The 21,747-nt window shown below is 34.1% G+C and overlaps 1 pseudogene across 1 annotated transcript; it reads left to right on the top strand.

Moving 5' to 3' along the window:
- Positions 1–12,031: 12,031 nt before the first annotated feature.
- On the top strand, positions 12,032–12,894 carry LOC307185496 (inositol polyphosphate 1-phosphatase-like; annotated as a pseudogene). Its single transcript has one exon. The product of its transcript is annotated as an inositol polyphosphate 1-phosphatase-like (transcript).
- The last annotated feature ends 8,853 nt before the right edge of the window (positions 12,895–21,747 follow it).

Raw genomic sequence — 21,747 nt, 5'->3', positions numbered from 1 at the left:
GTCTAGAGACATCTTTGGTTGTCACAACTGGGGGATGCTACTGCATCTAATGAGATTGAGGCCAAGAATGCTGCTTAATATCTACAGTGTACAAGGCAGCCCACATCCAACAACATCAAAATATTCAAACCAAAATATCATTGGTGCCAACATTCATAAACCTTTCCTTACAATGTTTAGTTTTCCAGTCCATTAAAATTTCATGTTTATACATTTATTTAGAACATTTTTCCATTTTCCTAAGCAATGTTTTATGTTTTACATTATTTAGGTTTTGTACATCTTTTGTTATATGTATTCCTAAGAATTTGATGCGTTTTTTTTAGTGTTCCTGTAAAGCATGTATTAATTTTATTTTTCAATTGTTCATTGATGGTATATAGAAATTACAGTTATTTATATTGATTTGTATCTATGATCTTGATAGATTCACTTATTGTTACTGTTTTCTCTAGATAATTTTAGATTTTCTTCATATACAGTCATGTTATCTGTGACTAGTAATGGACTTATTTCCTCTTTCTGAATACTGATGCCTATTCTTTCTTATTTTTTTTTATTGAGGTAAAATTGGTATATAACATTATAATGTTTTAGGGGCACAACATTATGATTTAACATCTGTGTTCATTACAAAGTGATTATCACCAAAAGTCTACTTACCATCCATCACCATACACTTGATCCCCTTCATCTATTTTGCCCACCCCCCAACTCCCTTCTTGTAATTTTCTTACTGTTTTTTTGTGGTCTCCTGTGCAATGCCAAATAGAAGTGGTTATAGTGGCCTTTATCCTGTTCCTAATTTTAGGTAAAGAAACCTTTCAATAATTAATTCATTAAGGGTAGGATGTCTTCTCTAAGCTTGTTGTTAATATTCTAAACATATATGTAAAAGTTTTTTTATCCTACTTTTTAATATTATTATGACTTGGTATTTTATTTTATAAAATTCTCTCCAGCATGTCTAAAAATGAGCATATGATTTTTCATTCATTTCTTATTATGTGATGAAACAGATTAGGGGAAAAAAACCAAAAAACTTCAACTTCTATAATAATCTTCATTTGATTGGTGTTTTATGTTTTGCTGTATTGATGTATAATATTTTAAGACTTTTCATCTGGCCCATGAGCAAGATTGATTTCTAATTTTCCTTTCTTTTGATGCCCCTTTTATGTTTTGCTGTCTAGTTCATTTTGCTCAAATGTCTTCAGAAGTGGAATTCCACCTTTTTCTTTTCTCTGGATGAGTTTGTGTGAGATGGCTATTACTTTATTTCAAATTTATTAAGAATATTTATTTGCTGAAGAGATTAGAAGTGGTTTACTCAAGTAAGACTTGATAGTAGATAAACATTTAAAAATTCATTTAGATTAAAACCATCATTTGTGTACACTATTTTCATGTTTACAATAGATCAGAAAATGAATGTCTTATATATTATATATTTTTCTTTTTAAAATTCAGAATCAAATTCTTATGGAAATAAACATTAAGCTTAGTATGTTTCAGTCATCTTATAAGTTACAACTTCCATAGACATGATATCATTTAGTTTTCCTAGTGGATTGAACTGAGGGAGATAATAAAATCGACTCTATTTAGTCAGTATCCTGACTGTCATAATTTAGAAAACATATTTAGTCCATAATTATTCCCAGATTATTAAAATAGTTTTATTTAGAAAATTGTTTCTGTTCTGTAGAGTAAGAATGGAATTAGGTTACTTTTCTTCATAACTCTTTTTGGATTTTATATTTTTTTCTAAATTTTTATGTATTCTTGTACTAAGAGGGGCAAAAAAATATAACAGTCAGTTTGCCTTGCAAGGCTTCCTTCATTTATGTATTCATTTAAACATGAAGTTGAAATTTCATGTAACTTCAAGTTTTCAAACTTAGAAAATATCTATCCAGAAGAAGAAGGAGACTTGAAGTGTCAGGAGGGAATGTTAGCTAGAGACAGCTTAACGTGCAATTTTATGAGTACATTTTTGTCCCAAATTTTATCAAAACATGTAGTATCCTACTCTTCCCACAAAGGGACCATTTTATCACACAGAATGCAACCATGGTACTGATTTATTGTTGGTGTATATAACAATTTGCCTGATTACTACATCTCTCAGATAAGCACAACCCATTTTCCCGGGTTTGAAGTGTAAGTTGTAACATTTTTATTGGAGTGGATATGTCTCAGATAAAAATAGAGTATAGCTTTGCCTTTTGGCATGACCTTGTTATTTGAGAAAGCATTGCATTTTAACGACATATAATTTAAAATGCCTCTGGGAGTGAGTTGAATTTACTGAGATATTTTTAAGGGTAATTACTTAGCAGAGGTTGTCAGAGCACTTGTAGAGTATCAGCCTTCTTCAGGGCAGATATTTGAGACTAGTTGAAATGAATTAAGGCTTCTACCATTAATGTTTGATGGGAAACGACAGTGAAAAAGATGGATGCTTATATAATTGACATCCTTAACATTTAGAGCTGAATACTTAAATGCCAGAAACATAATTCTGAATGAAATGTCAGGACCTAACTCAATAATATTTAATGATATCGTAGGAAAGGAATGAACAGAAGTCATATTATTAATGAAATTATTTAAAATAGGCTTAATTGTCCTTATATATCAGTAAGAAGTTTTTATTCATATTATTGTTTCTAAGAACAATTTGTCTCAAATATTCAACTTCTGCCAGTCCAGAGGTGTCAGACATCCTTCTGATTAACGTGATTGCAAAATACTTTTATCGAAATGTAAACAGCAGTTGTACTTGGTCAGCTAAATATTTTAATTACAATCGGTACAGTACCAAATCCTGCTTTATCCTTGATTTATTGTCTTCATCAACAGATTGATCTTTTTTACTTAAACAGTATACTTAACAAAGTTAACTTACATTAGTAGGCATATACAAATATAAAAATATATAATACTGAAACAATATCCACTCTATTAAGGTAATCATTAATTAGCATGGTTGAAAGATAACTGAATGGTAGATAACTAGATTATATACTGTGTTTGCATAATTTTCACTAATAATTCAATGAAAATGAGAGGCAAGAGTTTCAAGAATAATTAATTTCAGTTTTAATAAGATAATGTTTTGGGGGAGGATACTTTAGAGGATACTTTTTACAAAATCTTTACTCACTATATATCCAGAGCTGTAAGAAACTTGGGGTGGGTTATAGTTCAGCTAGTCATTTTGCCAAGCCTAAAATCCTGCCATTATAATCTTAATTATCTCTATAAGAAAAAAATAGGCTACAGTGTGGTAATCAAACTGATATTTCACCATGTCCATCAATGTAGGGAAGGTTCTTGAAGAGAATTCCTGGATGAGATAGTGAATCATGCCCTCACTTCAGACCACAGAGGAAAGATGTCAATATTAAGCATAGAATTCTGAGACTATAGTGACAAGTAGCATGAGTTGTCCAAGATATCAAATGGCATTGACTACTTCTAAATATAGTCATCTTTTCTGTCTCTATCTAGGCTACAAAACAGTTAACCAATCTATTGAGCTTCATGTTCCCTTTCATGATATTATTATAGAAGGCTCTCAACTTGAACTCCCAAGAACCTTCCAGGGACATCAGATGTTGAAACTACTGTCACGATAATTCCTTTTTCACTCGCATTCCCTCATGAGTGTACAGTGGGTTTTTCAGAAGGCTTCAGGACTAGTGATATTGCTTACAGACTGAATGCAAGAATACATGAATCTCTATGCCATTTATTCATTACACCAGTTATTAAGGAAACTTGCTGAAATGTAAAACAATGTCACTCTTTCACTATTGTTTTTGGAAAGTGTAATTATTTTTAATAGAGTATGCTATTTATGCAGTGGATTTATTATTGTTATTTTAATTGAATTAATATTTTTAATTTAATTTCTAGTATTGTAGATTTTAATAGATCTAACATATAAATAATATTCTTCAGACTCTCAATATTTTCCAAGATTGTAAAGAGTTACCAAGAGCAAATAGTTTGAGGACCACCATTTTATAGCATCCTTAATGATTGAGTATTAATATTGGTTATTGCTGTTATCATTATTATTTGAGGGATGTTTTCCCTCCTGCACCATTGGAGAGTTAGCATTTTTTTTCCTAGGATGTACAAATACTTCCCTATTACAGGATATATGGTAACTAGAGTTTCCAAGTCCTTTGCATTTCTAGGAAAAGCCTACATCGCAAATAGCCTCTATGATTCGTGGAAAATTCTATATCTTTGGCCAAATTAGTTATTGTAATTAATCACACAAGAAAGCTACTCAAGTATAGTACTTATTCATAGCTACTTTACTGAACATTTCCCGATGTCAATACAGTGACATTCAAGATATTATTTTTCCCCTTTTCTGTAAGCATATTTGGAGCAGGGGAATGCTGTCTCCTCACTGTCTCTCCAACACATAGTACATTTTCTGGAACAAAGTAACTACTCAAGTATTTGATGAATTAATAAATGGCACGTGTGGCAGAAATGCATACACTATTTACTATTAGTATTCAGTTACCCTGAATTTTTTAACTTCACCTAAGTCAGATTGAGATTACTATACTATTCTTTTAAAGGACATAACTTCCCATTTTCCTTACGGGTTCAGTGTATTAATCACCCACATGCAGAAATTATTTTTCATTTTTTTAAGTGAGTATTTCAGATATTCTTTGAAATGATTCTGTTTCCTTATTGCCTTCAAAAGGAAGTAAAAACTTCTTCACATTAACTTTCAAAGGCTTTTGTTATATGAGTGAAATTTAACTTCCCCAAATATAATTTTCCAGTGTGCTTTGGGTTGTTTTATGTTCCTAGCCCTAGAAAGATTTATATTTTCTAAAATACATCAATAACTCTGGCAATTCATGTTTTTCATACAAAATAGTAGTAAGAGTTACTATTTACAACAATATAGTTTTATCTAATTTGCCAAGTTAAATTTCATAATTACAGTTTGTTTTATGATCCTTTTAATCACAGTAATACTATTTCCCAGTATCGCTTAATAACTATTAAGTGATAGCACTTAACCTGACATTAACCATTTCTGTTAAGTCTAAATGTATACACACTGATGAATTTTACAATAATATGGCTTAATGATTAATGTTACTATATACTTCTTTGCATAATAATTTTTTATTTCCTCTCTTCTGCGTTATGTATTTTTGCTGGCTTTTGAATCTGCAATGAAACAAAAAATGAGGAAGTAAAATCATACTTTAGTTTCTTTTTTTAATGGAAGTATATTTAACTTACAATATTAATTTCAAGTGTACAACATAGTGATTCAATATTTTTATGCATTAGGAAATGATCACCATAAGTCTAGTTACCATCTGTCACCATACAAGGTTCTTACAATATTATTAACTCATTTTCTATGCTATTCATAACAGCCCCATGACTTATTTATTATAACTGGGGTTTGACCTCTTAATCCCCTTCACCTGGTTTGCTGATATCCCCACCCCTTTCCCCTCTGCTAACCACCATTTTGTTCTCTGTATCTATGAGTCTGTTACTGTTTTGTTTGTTCATTTGTTTTGTTTTTTTAGATTCCACATATAAGTGAGATCAAATGCTATTTCTTTTTCTCTGTCTTACTTATTGCATGTTGCATAATACCTTGTAGGTCCATCTGTGTTGTTGCAAATGTCAAGATTTCATTCTTTTTTATGGCTGAGTAATATTTCATTGTGTGTATATACCACATCTTTACCCATTAATCTGTCAATAGACACAAGTTGTTTTCATTCCTTGGCTGTTGTAAATAGTGCTGCAGTTAACACTGGGGTGCATGTATCTTTTTGAATTAGTGTTTTCCTTTTCTTTGCATAAATACCCAGAATTTGAATTGCTGGATTGTATGGTAGTTCTATTTTTCATTTGTTGAGGGATCACCACACTGTTATCCGTAGTGGCTGTATCAATTGACCAACAGTACAAGACCTTTTCTCTATATCTTTTCCTACATCTGTTATTTCTTGTCTTTTTGATGATAGTCATTCTACCAGGTGTAAGGTGAAATCTCATTACTGGTTTTGATTTGCATTTCCCTGATGATTAGTGATGTTGAGCATCCTTTCATGTGTCTGTTGGCCATCTGTATGTCTTCTTTAGAAAAATGTCTATTTTGATCCTCTGCCCATTTGTGAATCAGATTTTCTTTGATAATGAGTTGTATGAGTTCTTATATTTTCGATATTGAGCCCTTATCAGATATATTATTTGTAAATATCTTCTCCCATTCAGTAGGTTGTCTTGCATTTTGCTGATGGTTTCCTTCACTGTGCAAAAGCATTTTAGTTTCATTAGGGCCCATTTGTTTGTTTTTGTTTTTGTTGCCCTTGCCTGAGGAGACAGGTCCAAAAAAATGTTATAAAGACTGATGTTCAAAAGCATACAGCCTATGTTTTATTCTAGGAGTTTTATAGTTTCAAGTCTTACATTAAGTATCTAATCCACTTGAGTTTATTTTGTATATGGTGTAAGAGTATTGTCTAGTTTCATTCTTCTACATGTAGCTGTCCAGTTTTCCCAACATGAATTATTGTGGAGACTGCCTTTTCCCCATTGTATATTCTTGATTTCTTTCTCATACATTAATTAAGCATGGGTTTATTTCTGGGCTCTCTATTCTATTCCATTGACCTATGTGTCTGTTTCTGTGCCAGTACCATATAGTTTTGATTCTATAGCTTTAGACTAGTTTGAAATCAAGGAGTGTGATTCCTCTAGCTCTATTCTTCTTGCTCAAGATTGCTTTGACTATCTGGGGGTATTTTGTGATTTGATACAACTTTTAGGATTGTTTGTTCTAGTTTTGTGAAAATGTCATAGGTATTTTAATAGGAATTGTATGGAATCTGTAGACTGCTTTGTGTAGTATGGACATTTTAACTATATTAACTCTTTCAATTCAGGACATTTTAACTATATTAACTCTTCCAATTCATGTTCCATTTATTTGTGTCATCTTCAATTTCTTCCATCAGTATTTCATAGTTTTTAGTGTATAGGTTTCACCTGCTTGGTTAGATTTATTCCTAGGCATTTCAGGTTTTTTTGATGCAATTGTAAATGGGATTGTTTTCTTAATTTCTTTTTCTCATAGTTTATTAATAGCGTATAGAAAAGGAACAGAATTCTGTATATTCTTCTTGTATCATGCAACTTTACTGAATTCATATATTAGTTCTAATAGTTTTTTGGTGAAGTCTTTAGGGCTTTCTATATATATTATCATGTCATCTGCAAATAGTGATAGTTTTTCTTCTTCCCTTGAAATTCGGATGCCTTCTATTTCTTTTCTTGTCTGATTGCTGTGGCTGGTACCACCAATACTATGTTGAATAAAAGTGGGAAGAGTGGGCATCCTTGTCTTGTTCCTGATCTTGGAGGAAAAGCTTTCAGCTATTCTCCAATGAGTATGATGTTATCTGTGGGTTTGTCATATATGGCCTTTATTATGTTGAGGTACATTCCCTCTGTACTCACTTTGTTGAGAGTTTTTATCATAAACGTATATTGAGTTTTGTCAGCTGTTTTTTTCTGCATTTATTGTTATGATTGTGTGGTTTTTATCCTTGATTTTGTTAATGTAGTGTATCCCATTGATTGACTTGTGGATATTGAGCTATCCCTGCATCCCTGGAATAAGTCCCAATTAATCAGGCTGTATGATCCTTTCAATGTATTGTTGAATTTCATTTGCTAAAATTTTGTTGAGGATTTCTGCATCTTATGTGCATCAGCAATATTGGACTGTAATTTTTGTAGTATCTTTTCCTATTTTTGGTGTCAGGGTAATGCTAACCTCATGGTAGTGTTTCTTCCTCTTCTATTTTTGGAATAATTTGAGATGGGTAGATATTAATTCCCCTTTAAATATTTTGTAGACATCCCCTATGAAACCATCTGGTCCTGGACTTCTGCTTGTTGGAAGTTTCCTGATTAATGTTTTAATTTCATTACTAATAATCAGTCTGTTCAGATTTTTTATGTCTTTCTGATTCACTCTTGGAAGATTATATGTCTCTAGGAATTTATTCATTTCTTCTGGGTGGTCCAACTTGTAGATAATTGTCTGTAGTAATTGCTTATGATTGTGTTTCTGTGGTATTGGTGGTACTCCTCTTTCATTTCTGATTTCATTTATTTGGGCCTTCTCTTTTTTTTTCTTGGTAAGTCTGGCTAAAGATTTGTAAGTTTTGTTTATCTTCAAAGAACCAGCTCCCAGTTTCTTTAATCATACACACACACACACACACACACACACACACACACACATATTTATTTAGTCTCTGTTTCATTGTTTCCATTCTGATATTTATTATATCCTTCTTTCTACTAAATTTGTACTTTTCTTTGTTTTCTAGTTGCTTTAGGTATAAAGTTAGATTGCTTATTTGAGATTTTTCTTGTTTCTTGAGATAGATCTATATTGCTGTGAACTTCTGTCTTATAATTGCTTTTGCTGTGTACCAGAGATTTTGGGAAATTGTGTTTCCCTTTTCATTTGTCTCAGGTTTTTTAATTTCTTTGATTTCTTAATTGACCCATTGGTTGTTTAGCATGTTGTTTAATCTCAACATAGTAGTGTATTTTCCAGTTTTGTGTAATTAATTCTAGTTTCATACTGTTGCAGTTCGAAAAGATGCTTGATGTGATTTCAGTTTTCTTAAATTTTTTGAGACTTGTATTGTAGCCTAACATGTGATCTATCCTGGAAAATGTTTTATGTCCACTTGAAAAGAATGTGTGTTTTCCAGTTTGGCAATGAAATGTTCTATATATATCTATTAATTTTATCTTGTCTAAGGTATTGTTTAAGGCCAGTGTTTCCTTATTGATTTTTTTTTTTTTTTGGCTTGGTTAATCTATCCATTGATGTAAGTGAGGTATTAAAGTACACTACTATTACTGTATTACTGTCAAGTTCTCCCTTTATGTCTGTCAGTATTTGCTTTATATACTTAGGGGCTTCTATGTTGAGTGCATAAATATTTACAAATATTATAGTCTCTTCTTGGATTGACTGCTTTATCATTATGTAGTGTCCTTTTTTGTATTTTTATTACAGTGTTTCTTGTAAAATCTATTTTGCTTGTTATGAGTATTGCTACCCTAGCATTCTTTCTGCTTCCATTTTCATGAACTTTTTCATCCTTTCACTTTCAGCCTTTGTGTATCTTTAGATCTGAAGTCAGTCTCTTGTAGGCAGCATATAGATCTTCTATTTTTTTTCTTTTTTAAATCCATTCAGCCATCCTGTGTCTTTTGATTGGCACATTTAATCTATTTACATTTAAAGTGATTACCGATAGGTATGTACCTATTGCCATTTTGTTCATTGTTTTCTGGTTTTGTGTTTCTTGTCTGTTCCTTTCTTCTTTTATTATCTTCCTTTGTGGTTTGATGATTTTCTTTAGTGTTATATTTGGTTTTCTTTCTTTTTATTTTTTTGTGTATCTATTACAGGTTTTTGCTTTGGTTACCATGAAGTTCATATATATCACCTGTATATATAGAAGTTTATTTTAAGCTGATAATCACTTAAGTTCAAATGCATTGTAAAAGTACTACACTTTTACTCCTTCCGTCCATGTTTTGTTTTATGTTTCTGAAGTCATATTTTACAGCTTTTAACTTTGCGTGTACCTTAACTACTTATTGTAGTTACAGTTAATTTTACAAATTTATTCTTTTAACGTTCATACTAGCTTTTTAAGTGGCTGATTCACTTCCTTTACTATATATTTGCCTTTACCAGTGAGATTTTTCCTTTTATGTATTGTTTCTAGTTATGACCTTTTCTATTCTGCTCAAATAAGTTTCTTTAACATTTCTTGTAAGAGTGGTTTAGTGATGATGAATTCTTTAGCTTTTGCTTTCCTGGGAAACTCTACCTCTCCTTCAGTGATGAGTGATAACTTTGCTGGGTAGAGTATTCTTGGTTGTAAGGTTTTGTTTTGTCCTTTCAGCACTTTAAATATATTATGCCACTCCCTTCTGGCCTGAAAAGTTTCTGCTGAAAAATCAGCTGATAGTCTTATGGGAGTTCCCTTGTATGTGACTAGCTTTTTTGTTTGTTTGTTTGTTTCCTTGTTTCTGTGCTGCCTTTAAAATTCTCTCCTAATTTTAACTTTTGCCATTTTAATTATATATCTTGGTGTGAATCTCTTTGGATTCATCTTGTTTGGGCCTCTGTGCTTCCTAGATATCTGTTTTCTTCCCCAGGTTAGGGAAGTTTTCAGCCATTATTTCTTCAAATAAATTTCTGCCCATTTCTCTCTCTCTTTTCACCTTCTAGGACCCCTAAAATTAAAATGTTAGTATGCTTGATGTTTTTTCAGAGGTCCCTTAAACTATATATATTTTTAGTTCTTTTTTCATTTTGCTATTACAATTGGTTGATTTCCACAATTCTGTCTTCCAGATCACTTATGCATTCTTCTGTATCATCTAATCTTTTTTTTATTCCCTGCATGTACTTTTATTTTAGTTATTATATTCTTCAGATCTGATTGGTTCTTTTTTTATATTTTCTAATTCCTTGTTGAAATTCTCACTGTGTTCCTTCATTCTTCTTCAGAGTTCAGTGAGCATTTTTATTACCATCACATTGAACCCTTTATCAGATAAATTACTTCTGTTTCATTATTGTTCTTTTCTGGTGTTTTATTTCATTTGGAATATATTTGGCTCCTTATTTTGTTTGACTTTCTGTGTTCTTTTTCTATAAATCAGGCAAAATGGTTACCTCTCTTGGTCTTGAAAGCATGACCTTATGTAGGAGCCTTTCGTATATAGATTGCCTGTGCTGGGTAGCTTGGCAGGTGGACTGGGGCCGCAGCAGACACAGGCTGGAGGGTCCTGGAGTACACTGAACTAGGGCTGCCTTGGCTAGATAGCTGGATCTGGAGTTGGTGCAGGCCAGGTTTTTCCTGGGGTGCACTGGGCAAGTTGCCTTGGTGTGGCTGGAACTGGAGTGGGCATGGCCAGGGGCTGGCTGGAGTGACCTTGGCAGACTGGCTGGAGTGCCAGATGCCTCTGTGCCAGGACTCAGAGTGAGTAAGATTTTATGTGTACCCTTTAAGAGTAGAGCCTTGGTTTCCTATAGCCCTCTGGCTCTCCTGGGCATAAGCCCCACTGGTTTTCGAAGCCAGCTGTTATGAGGGCTCAACTTCCTGGTGTGGGTCCCCAGGGCTAAGATGCCCAGTGTGAAGCTCAAACCCCTTGTTCCTTAGGGAGGACTGCCATGTTTGTTGTATCCCCTGCTGCATGTGGTCATCACACCTGGGATATGGATGCTGATTACATTGAGTCTCTGCCCCTCCTACCTTCAATGTGGTTTTTTCTTTATATCTTAATTATAGAAGAGCTGTTCTACTAGTCTTCAGGTTGTTCTCAGAGAAAGTTGATCTATATATAGTTGTAGTTTTGGTTTGTCTGTGGGAGGAGGTGAGCTCATGATCTTTCTACTTTGCTATCTTGATCCCGCCCCTTGTCATATTTTAGTTTCCTACTACTGCTGTTTTTTTTAATTCAATGCAAGTTAAGTCTTTAACTTCATTTTATATAACTTCTATATTTAAATAACTTCTATATTTTTCTTAGTTTTATATATAATGTATTAATTTTGTTAACCTGGATAATAACTAAATAATGTAATAATCCATATTTTGTCATCAAATTTCTACTGGTCATGTATGCCTACATGGTTTGTAAACTTTCTAAGAACATTGGAAGCTGGTACAGTGCAACCGTTTTTTGATTAGGATACTTAGCTAGAGAGAAAGTAAATTATAGTTGCACTAATTTTATTTAGTGACAATTTAAATGTTTAAAATTTTATTTTATCATGCCATAGGAATATTATTCACTTTGAAATTGAAACTTAAATTCCCTCAAGTCAAATTTGTTGTGTTTTGATTGATTTATTTAATTGGCCTTTGTTTCATTAGTAATCATCTGTAATTAGGAATACTAGATGCTTTTGAAAATGTTTGAAATGACATATGTTGCTGCCTTTTGTACAACAGTAGAGCTTCTTAGCAAAGTCCTTAATGGTAACAAGTTGGCATCTAAAGCATTCGCCAAACTTGTTCATCAGGGTGTCTGTCACCTTTATGTACCCAACTCTGGATTCAGTAGAAGTCAACATTCCACAGGACATTTTGGGAATTTGGGTGGATCCCATAGATTCAACTTATCAGTGTATAAAAGGTTCTACTGACGTTAAATCCAACCAAGGAATCTTCTCCTGTGGACTTCAGTGTGTCACCATCTTAATTGGTGTCTTAATTGGATATACAAATAGGGGTGTCCCTGATGTTTGTCATCAACCAGCCTTTGTATCACAAGACCTAAGCACTCTCAGTTGGAAAGGACAGTACTACTGGGGCTCTTCTTACATGGGGACCAATATCCATGCATTTCAGCCCCCATTTCTAAAAGAAATGGTAATAAAATGCAGAGCCAACTGACCAAAAACACAGCTCTCAGGTGGAATTCTCCCACTGGTTTTCAGCTATCAGTACAAGTGAAAAGGAGACTATCAAAATCTCACTGTCACCTCTGTTACTGGGTTGGTGTGCATTGTGTCAAATAGCTTCAACTGAGGAGGTCAACAGAAGACCTGGGCCAGCAATCTCGGTCCTTACGATAGCAAGTAAAGAATTGCAGACTACCACTTTGGGCTTAAGCACAAAGCAAAGTTTATTAAAGCATAGTTGTAATCTCAGAGGGAGAGTGGGCTGCTTCTGCAAAGTGAAACCAGCCCTTCTGTACAGGTTTAAGGGTGTTTATAAGGAGAATTCTCCGAGGAGGTGGGGTGTGATCATGGGTGAGTGACAGGGGGTCATTATTTGATTCACAGTCCTGAGTCATGTAACAAGTTCATTATTGTGCATGCCTTTACCCTAGCTTCACTAAGAAAAGTCCATGGGGCGGGGGGGAGCAAAACCACATGCAGATTTTATTATAATGATGGTATAATGAGTTCGGGTTTACTCTAGGTTTTATACGCCTGTCTAGTCTGGGCATGAGCAGCCCGGGGAAGTTCCTTCGTGTTACTGTGCTCCCTCTTTATTAGGAAAAGTTGCCCACCACCTGACCATAGTTTTGCCTGTTCTGGGTGGAGTCAGGGGAGGGTTCCCAGATGGTTGGGGTGTGACTTGATTATTCCCCTCTTTTCACCACCGTCACCTCCTTGCTGCTAATGTCTGACTAACTACCTAACACTTGTATGTGGAGATAGCCTATTCCCGGCAACTAAGGCTGCTTACAAGAGCCCTGAGTTGTCCAAGGTCTTGCTGACATTTATATATTTTCAGAAAAGATATATCTTTTCACATTCAAGTGAGTGTCTTGTACTGTTAATGTCAAACTCAGGGCCATGGGTGAGGGAATGGTAAACTTAAAAGAATTCTTGGAACGGAATCCAGAAACTGGAGTTGGTACCACATGGAACATGAAGGTGCCACTGCAGTAAATCAGTGGGGCAATAAGGGAGGACTAATTGCATACAGATCAAGAAAGCAGCAAGAGACATTTCTGAGCTTCCTCATCTAAAGTCTTGAATCTGCAGCTGCACACTACATAGATAAACTTTGTCCTCATATGCTTATAAACTGAACTGTGAAACTATTTTTCACATCTCTATCTTTTGAAGGTAGTTTTGTGCTTGTTTTGAAGGTGAATAGCCAACATTCACCTTCCTCTTTTGAGGAGCATATATATATCACTAAGTTCTAATAACATTATTTTCTGTATTGCAAAATGTGATCTTGGAATAGTTTTGATTTTCTCCAAAATTCATTTTTCCTGCTGATTAAATCAAGATGTGTCCTGCTTGTTTATAAACTTCTGATAAATTCAAGCAAGGGTAAATGCCCCACATAAATTTGTTACTATTATTATTATTAATGTTTTATTTTTTTAAGTATTACCAATCAACTGTATACTGTTGCCACTTATAGTAATATAAAATTGCTGTCTACATGTGTTCTAATTAGGAACCTGTACTAGGGTATTTAATGAGAGCCACTCTACCCAATAAGACAAGAAATTTCAAGGTTCTCTGCATGATGAACATTTGTTACTCGCCTCACTGCCCGTTGTGGTTGGTGGGGAGGAGGAAAAGGAGACTCTACCCCACATAGTCATTCAGGGAACAAGGTGTCTTTTATACTTCAGTCTGCCATTATTAGTACATGGCTTCAAGGTTAGCCTGGTATCATCTATCTGAAAGAAGAGGGTAAGCATGGAGTATTCCATAGAGATTTTAGGGCATAGAATTGGTATATGTAATTTGCATCCACTTTCAAATGGCAAGAACTCAGTCACATGGCCCTACCTGACAGTTCTGAAGTGCAGACAGTGCTACATTGTAGAAAAACTACAGTTTTTCTGTATAGTTAGGGGGAAAAGAAAATAGTTTGGAGAAAGAACAACAAAGGATCCATCAGACTAAGTATCCAAGTAAGATTGGCATTTGAGAAAAGTTTTGAACACCAACATAGAATATTATTTCTTGGGATAAAACACTGAATTTAAATACAGTAAACTAATTTATTATTAGATACATCACATTAGCAAAGGACACTGACAATTTTTCTTCCATAGATAAGATTTTATTCCATACAGTAACACTTTGTTAACATCCCTCCTTCTTGCTCTGGTTTTGAAGTACAGAAATAATATTGATTTTTAAAAGCCTGGACAAAGAAGTCTTAGTTATAATTATTATCTGCGAAAGACAAAGACAGTTTAATGTCAATTTGAGACTAATTAATATACCATAAATTATTTTATTCAGTAAGGCTTTGAAATTTTCATTTAATTTATTTCTGAAAAGATTCCAGATTGACATAGTGGCAGGAGTGAAATATCACATCTCAATTGAGAATTCAAACGTTGATGAAAATGAGTAGCAGAATTTCAAGCTAATGAATCTTGAGCAGTTAAAAAGCAAGTCTTTAAGAATGTGAGACTATGAAGAGGATTATGAAATTGAATACTTTAACGACTTCATTGAGTTCTCAGGAATCATCTTTGATATAAAATTAACATTTTATACACACAATATACATGTTAATTTTATTAGGATGCTTACACATATTAGAATACTTGCATATTGGAATATGTTTTTAGTTTCCTCCTGAGAATGCCACATGTTCAATAAACAGACCTGCTTCTCTCTTTCTCTCTCTCTCTCTCTCTCTCTCTCTCTCTCTCTCTCTCTCTCTCTCTCTCTGGCGAGCACGTGCGCTCGCACTTTCTCTCTCTCTCCCTCTCCCTCCCCCTCTCCTCCTCTCCTCTTGCTCTTTCTCTCTGTTCATCTGTCTTTCTGAGAAAGCAGCTGGTCTTTATCCTTATAATACTTCTCCCCTTTCACTCTAAGGGTTGCCAATCAACACATTTAATTATGCATTTGACTTTATTTTCACAGCACAATGATTATGTGATGACTGGATAGTGTTGACATCAGTGTAAGTAGTTTAAAATCTGAAAATAAATTAATCTGTTCTGCTAATTATTTAGAATGCTTGACAGCTCTGATCAAACATTCTATGTCAGCCTTTTCTAAGATGAAGAGTTTAGCAGGATTTATTTATCAAAAACTGTTAGGGACATCCACTCAAAGTTATCATGTGATATTTGATGAAAGATTCTCAGAACCTTTAATACTCCATTGTATATTTTGAATCTATAGACGGTGCATAGTTTGTCCTCACAGAAAAATATTTTGTGTGTATGTCTTTCATATTCAGGAAATTAAATGTAAATATTTCAAGACTAATATAATGAGAAATAAATATGCCTTAATTATATAAAACTAGATTAAAATTTACTTAACTGAGAATTCACACCTATATTCATTTAGACAAAGAGAGGCATTTGGGGAAAAGTAAGAGGAATATAAGTAAGGGAAGTTGTATTATTAGATAGATAGGTAGATAAAACATAGACAAAAATGTTGAGAGATTTAGATAAATTTATTGTTTATATGTTTTTGGTATTGTTGTTTTATTATGGGTTAAATGGGTACTCCCTAATAAGCCTTTCAGGTTGGTCTGAGAAGTCTTACTGGAAAATACCACTGACAGCCTCATAAGTGGTAAATGCTACCATTTTCTGAAGTATGTTGTTTCCATCTTTGACCAAAGTTCTGTCAGAAAAACTACAAATTTTTAATATTCCCAGCAATAAGGAGTTTAATACAGGGCATCAGAAGCTTTTGCAATAATTGGTAGGCTGAAGAGTAAGGGTCCTGAATTAGCTTGGGAAATCCAGAAGTGCTGGCTCTTCCCGCATTATAACACACAAGTGATTTGGGGATGTTTTCCAGAAGCCACTGCAAACTTGTATTCTACATAGTTCCCATGCAACTGTCTTCAGCTCTCATCTAAGAATACTTTCAATTTCTATTCTGTCTTCCAAATCTTCTGCAAATATCCCTCATTGGCAGAAGAACCAGAATTTTAACTCTGCTTGCAAAACATCTTAGAGACTGTAATTTTCTATCTTGCTCTATAGGAGAGAGTATAAAAAAGAGAATTCAACAGTTGAGAAAAGATAATATTAAACGGTATACCTCTTTTTTGGTATCTATAAACTCCAAACCACAGTGATAAAACAATGTATGTGCCTAACAGGTTTTAAGTAACTTTTGTGTACAAATGAACCCATGGTCACTCTTTCTTCCAACAACATATTCAGAGCCCCAGTGCTTACTCTCTATATATCTGTAGATTATATTGATCACTTTTCTAGTCCATCTGCAACTGTGCTATACTTAGTGGCTATTGATAGTAGTGTATAGTGGAAGTGATACAATTGCATTCCAGATCTAGATCCTAAGTGGCTATGCTCTTATGCCTGTCTCTGTGGATTACTTGTACTGGAGCCCTGAGTTTTCGTATGAACAGTCTGACTTCTCTGTAAGCACCACACATGAAACAACCACATGGAAAATCATTGGAACTACACAAAGAGAGAGGGACAATCAGCCAGAGCCAGTGCAGTGTACAGTAGGTACCCGCTATTCCAGATCCAGCCACGTGAGACAACCTGAGCTGGAATGGCTTAGCTAAGCCCATTCCAAATTCCTGAGCCAAACAAATCATGAGAGAGAATTTTAAAAATACTTTATATTTAGAGGAATAGAAAATTTAGGAAGGAAATTCCTTCCTCATATTAATCATGGTTCTCTAGAGAAACAAAACCAATTCAGCAAGGTGAATACAGGAAGTTTTTAAATGCCAATTGCTTTTTCTCTATTTGTATTAAAACAAAACACTTAGGAAAGCAAAATATCCCATATATGGTATCAGTAAAGTTGTAAAATATTCATAATAAGCTGTTTGTTGTTGTTGTTGTTGTTTTGCGGTACACGGGCCTCTCACTGTTGTGGCCTCTCCCATTGCGGAGCACAGGCTCTGGACACGCAGGCTCAGTGGCCATGGCTCACGGGCCCAGCCACTCCACAGCATGTGGGACCTCCCGGACCGGGGCACGAACCCGAGTCCCCTGCATCGGCAGGCGGACTCTCAACCACTGCGCCACCAGGGAAGCCCCATAATAAGCTTTATAAGAATGTTATATGGCATATATTAAAAAATGTAAAATCTTCAAAAGACATAAAATTAGATGTTTTGGGGTGGGAAAACAATATAAAATTCCAATATTCTCAAATTAATGCAATTAGTGCTATTCATTAAGAAGTTCAACAGGTTTTTGTTGTTGCTATTGTTATTGAGGCAAATGATCTGAAAGTATGTAAGAAATGAGAAATATCTAAGAGTAGCTGCAGTGTTTGAAAAGAATTAGTTCAGGTCACCATTATGTGTCTCTCATTTCTTTCACCCTAGCTGGTCACCCAGTGCATGTTCTTCTCTTGGAAATGGCAGAAGGAAAAGAAGCAATGCTCAACCTGCAAACATATTGAAGTTCTCTACTTGTTCAATGTCTGCTAATATCCCATTGCTGAAAATATAGCATGATCAAGACAAAAGTGAAGGGACAGATGTGAGGATGATAACCAACAATAAAACAGAAGCTTTGAGATGTAAGGTAAGTCTTTTAATGGTATCTACCCTTTCATCCATGTAGGTAGTGGAAGAGAAGAAAAGGTGAAATATGCTGAATGATAAATATTTTAATCCACCAGAGTGGAGCAATATGGGATTCTTGACATGGACTTCAATTTGGAAAGACTGTGTTTCATGTATACTTAAATTTAGACCTCCCTTTGGAACAGGAATGCTCCTGTTTTCCTTTGGATATCATTATCAAGCTTCTGTGCTTTTGAAATAACTCCTCTTCCATTTTCTCAATTCCAATCTTCTCTTCCCTGTAGCCCATCCTCTATAGCAGTGACTCTCAAACTTTAGAACTGTATAAAAGTCACCTGGCATCTTTTTAAAATGTGGATTCCAATTCAGTAATTCTGGGTAGGCCTGAGATTCTTCTGTCTATCCAACTTCCAGAAGATGCTTATGTTGCTGTATGTGGACCAAGCTTTCATTAATAAGACTTTATCCTGTTTTCAGAAGTGTCTTTCTGGTACACACAAACACACACACAAGTGAGCTCGTTAAGTCTCTTCTTTAATTTTTTTAAATTGTGTTCCTGTTAATTACAGGGAAGCATAATTCAACTGCACACGTCTTCTTCACTCTTTTTCCATGGTGCTTCTCACAATGCCAGTTATAAGCTCTTTGCTGCTTCCTTCCTTTTTAATTAACAAACACTGATCCATTCTTCCAGAGGGAGCTCATGTGCCTATAAATACCATAATGCCACCAGACAGCATAGCCACCCAATTTTTCATTCTCTACATAATGAATTTGTACATTTGTTTGATTATATGTTTGTTCTAATAGTCAGCCTATACTTTCTAGCAGAAGAGCAATTCTGCTTTATTTACCTGTACCATCAGAATCTAGCATGTGGGCCTGGCACACAGTAACTACTCAGAGATATTTATATCATCCAAGTGATGTTGTATTTGTATGTTTCTTTACTATTATTATTTCACATACAGTCAAGTGCCTATGAAGTGCCAGACACTGACCAGATCACTGGTAATACAATGATAAGCAAAGATCACTTCCCCCTGAATACTTATAGTTCAGTGGGAGAAATAACCTTAAATAAGTGATCACACTAAAAATTATTTCATTACAGACTCTGAGAAGTGCTATAAAGGAAAAGAAAAAAGTATAATATAGACATAATGGCAATGCAGACTGATTTAGTGGGGAAGCACCAGTTAACCCTTCTCTGAAGAAGTATTATTACAGAATCCTAAAGTATAAATAGGAGTTAGTGACTAAAAAATAGCAGGAGGATTGGAGGAGTGTTCTAGACTGAGAAAATCGTAAGAATTAAGATTTTCAGTCAGGAAAGTGCTTGGGATATTTCATGGACTACGTAGTTATAGCTGTGCACCTTGAGCATATAAAAGAGGGGTAGTAGTATACCAAATGAGGTTGAAATAGTTGTTGACAGCAAACAGCCAATTGTGCAGCCTTCTTCCCACCATCTTAAGGAGTTTGAATTTCACTTATCTTTTTGAAGGGAAGCGAAGGAAAGATTTTATGCAGGGCATTGACATAAGATTCATATTAGAAAAATACTGTTCTGCCAGTAATATGGGTTATGAAACAGCAGGAAGCTTATAGTGTACTTATTAAGGCTTGCTCATTGTTTCACATGTGGTTCACACAATATTTGTCAGTTTGAGGCACTATTTCTGACTTCAGTTGCAGTAAATGTGAGAATAAATATTTAACATCAGCATGGGGAGTACTTAAATCATTCAGTACCCTAGAGGTTAAGAGTTATTCATTTTACTTGCCCTAGGGAAGTGCTTGTGTGACTCTGTGTGTGTGTGTGTGTGTGTGTGTGTGTGTATGTGTGTGTGTGAAATAAGGGTTTTGCTTATGACACATTATACTAATTCCAGGAAAGCAGAGCCCAAGACAAACTATCTACCAATTTCATTGCATGACTCACCCTTCAAATAAACCTCTTTAATAAAAAAAAAGTCATTTGGCAGACTATAATTTTTAAACATTTATGATATGTACTCTTAATATACTGGCTTTGTTTAAAACTTTGTGTATATTATTTAATGATTTAAACATGTATTCAATCCAAAAAGACATGTTCGAAATAATTTCAAACACACAAATTCTACATACTTGTGAGCTGTTCTTATTCTAAGCTGAGATATCTTAAAAACTTTAAAAAATCACTGTAACTTACTGTCTTGTACAGTTTACAAATAATTTTATCTGCATTTTTACTTTATCTTTCCAGTATCCCCCACTATAAGTCACACTCTCAATAAGAATCAAACCTTTTGAATTTAAATTCAGTATTTTATATTCACTATTATTTCCTCTTAATATTGTCTCACTGCCTTTATCTAATTATTCATCTCTAGCATATGCTCTGTTTAGAGGAGGAAGAGTGTTTAGAAGTATAGAGAATATATTACTTCAGTGTATTTTTCAGGTTATTATGGTTTTCACAGAATTCGTGTGACAAATCAATGATCAAATGACAGATAAGCAATTTTACTTATTTTGTGATATTTAGTACCAAAGTAGGGCAATTGTAGTAAATGCATATAAGTGAAAACCAGAATATCACAGTAATTAATGAGTAAAGGGTTTTTGACAAACTTCACCTGGAAAGTAATTTTATATATCAGATTATCCTTAGAAAGATGCAAAATAAAGTATTTCTTCCCCATGGGATTAGTCTCCGGAGTTTACTTTAGTAGATATTGTGATTTTGAATGAATCAGTTTGAATTCATAATTTAAATGTGTATAGTCAGTAATGGGATATTCAAGAGTAATGAATATAAATAACCATAAGTGTATTGAATATAAATAATCATAAGTGTATTTCTTTTAAGACATTGAAATAACTAATTTTCTGCTTGAGTATAGGGCAGCCAGGAAGGTTTTGTATACTTAGAGAATAAACTATGTGAATATTATTGGTTGTAAGTGCAGTTTGAATATGTCAATGTGATTCAACTTAAGTCCAAAGTATAGTGTTCTTTTCCTAAGCAATGACATATCAGTGGATGCCTTAGAGCCTTTTAAAATAAATAAGGAAAAAGGTAAAGATGCTTTTTTCCATTACAAGTAAGACATCTATTTTAGTTAGAGGCTTTAGTTCCAGGAATGTGAGTGTATCCGAATTTCAGCCAGTGAGGACTACACATTGCTATTCAGTAGATCTTCATTCTTCATTCTCTTATAACTCTTGTACCAACATAGAAAGGTTAAAATTTGGTATGTTTTATTATTCTATGTAGTAATAGAAATTTTAACAACCCTTTTGAGGGTTTTTAATTTAGGGCTAGTGGGTGCTAGTAACATGGAGTAACATGCACGGACTTCTAATTAAACATGAAAAATTAATACATGCTTTCTTCTGAATTTCACTTTAAAGGACAAAGAGAATGAAAGAGACAGTAGGTGATGAGAGATAGAGTGAAATTAGAAAGAAGAATCAGTAACTCACCTAGAAGAGTAGAAATAGATGAAACCTAAATGCTGGCCAAAATAAATGTCTTATGACTCAAGACAATTTATCCTAAAGAAATCCAGTCAGGATCAGGAACTAGAGGGTTTAGGTATCTCAGGAAGCAGGGTGAGGTGTCAAACTGACATAGGTA

Source organism: Stenella coeruleoalba (genome assembly GCF_951394435.1).
Source record: "Stenella coeruleoalba genome assembly, chromosome: 4".
Lineage (NCBI taxonomy): Eukaryota > Metazoa > Chordata > Mammalia > Artiodactyla > Delphinidae > Stenella > Stenella coeruleoalba.
The sequence above is the reverse complement of the archived record's forward strand: the minus strand, read 5'-3'. Positions and strand labels throughout refer to the sequence as shown.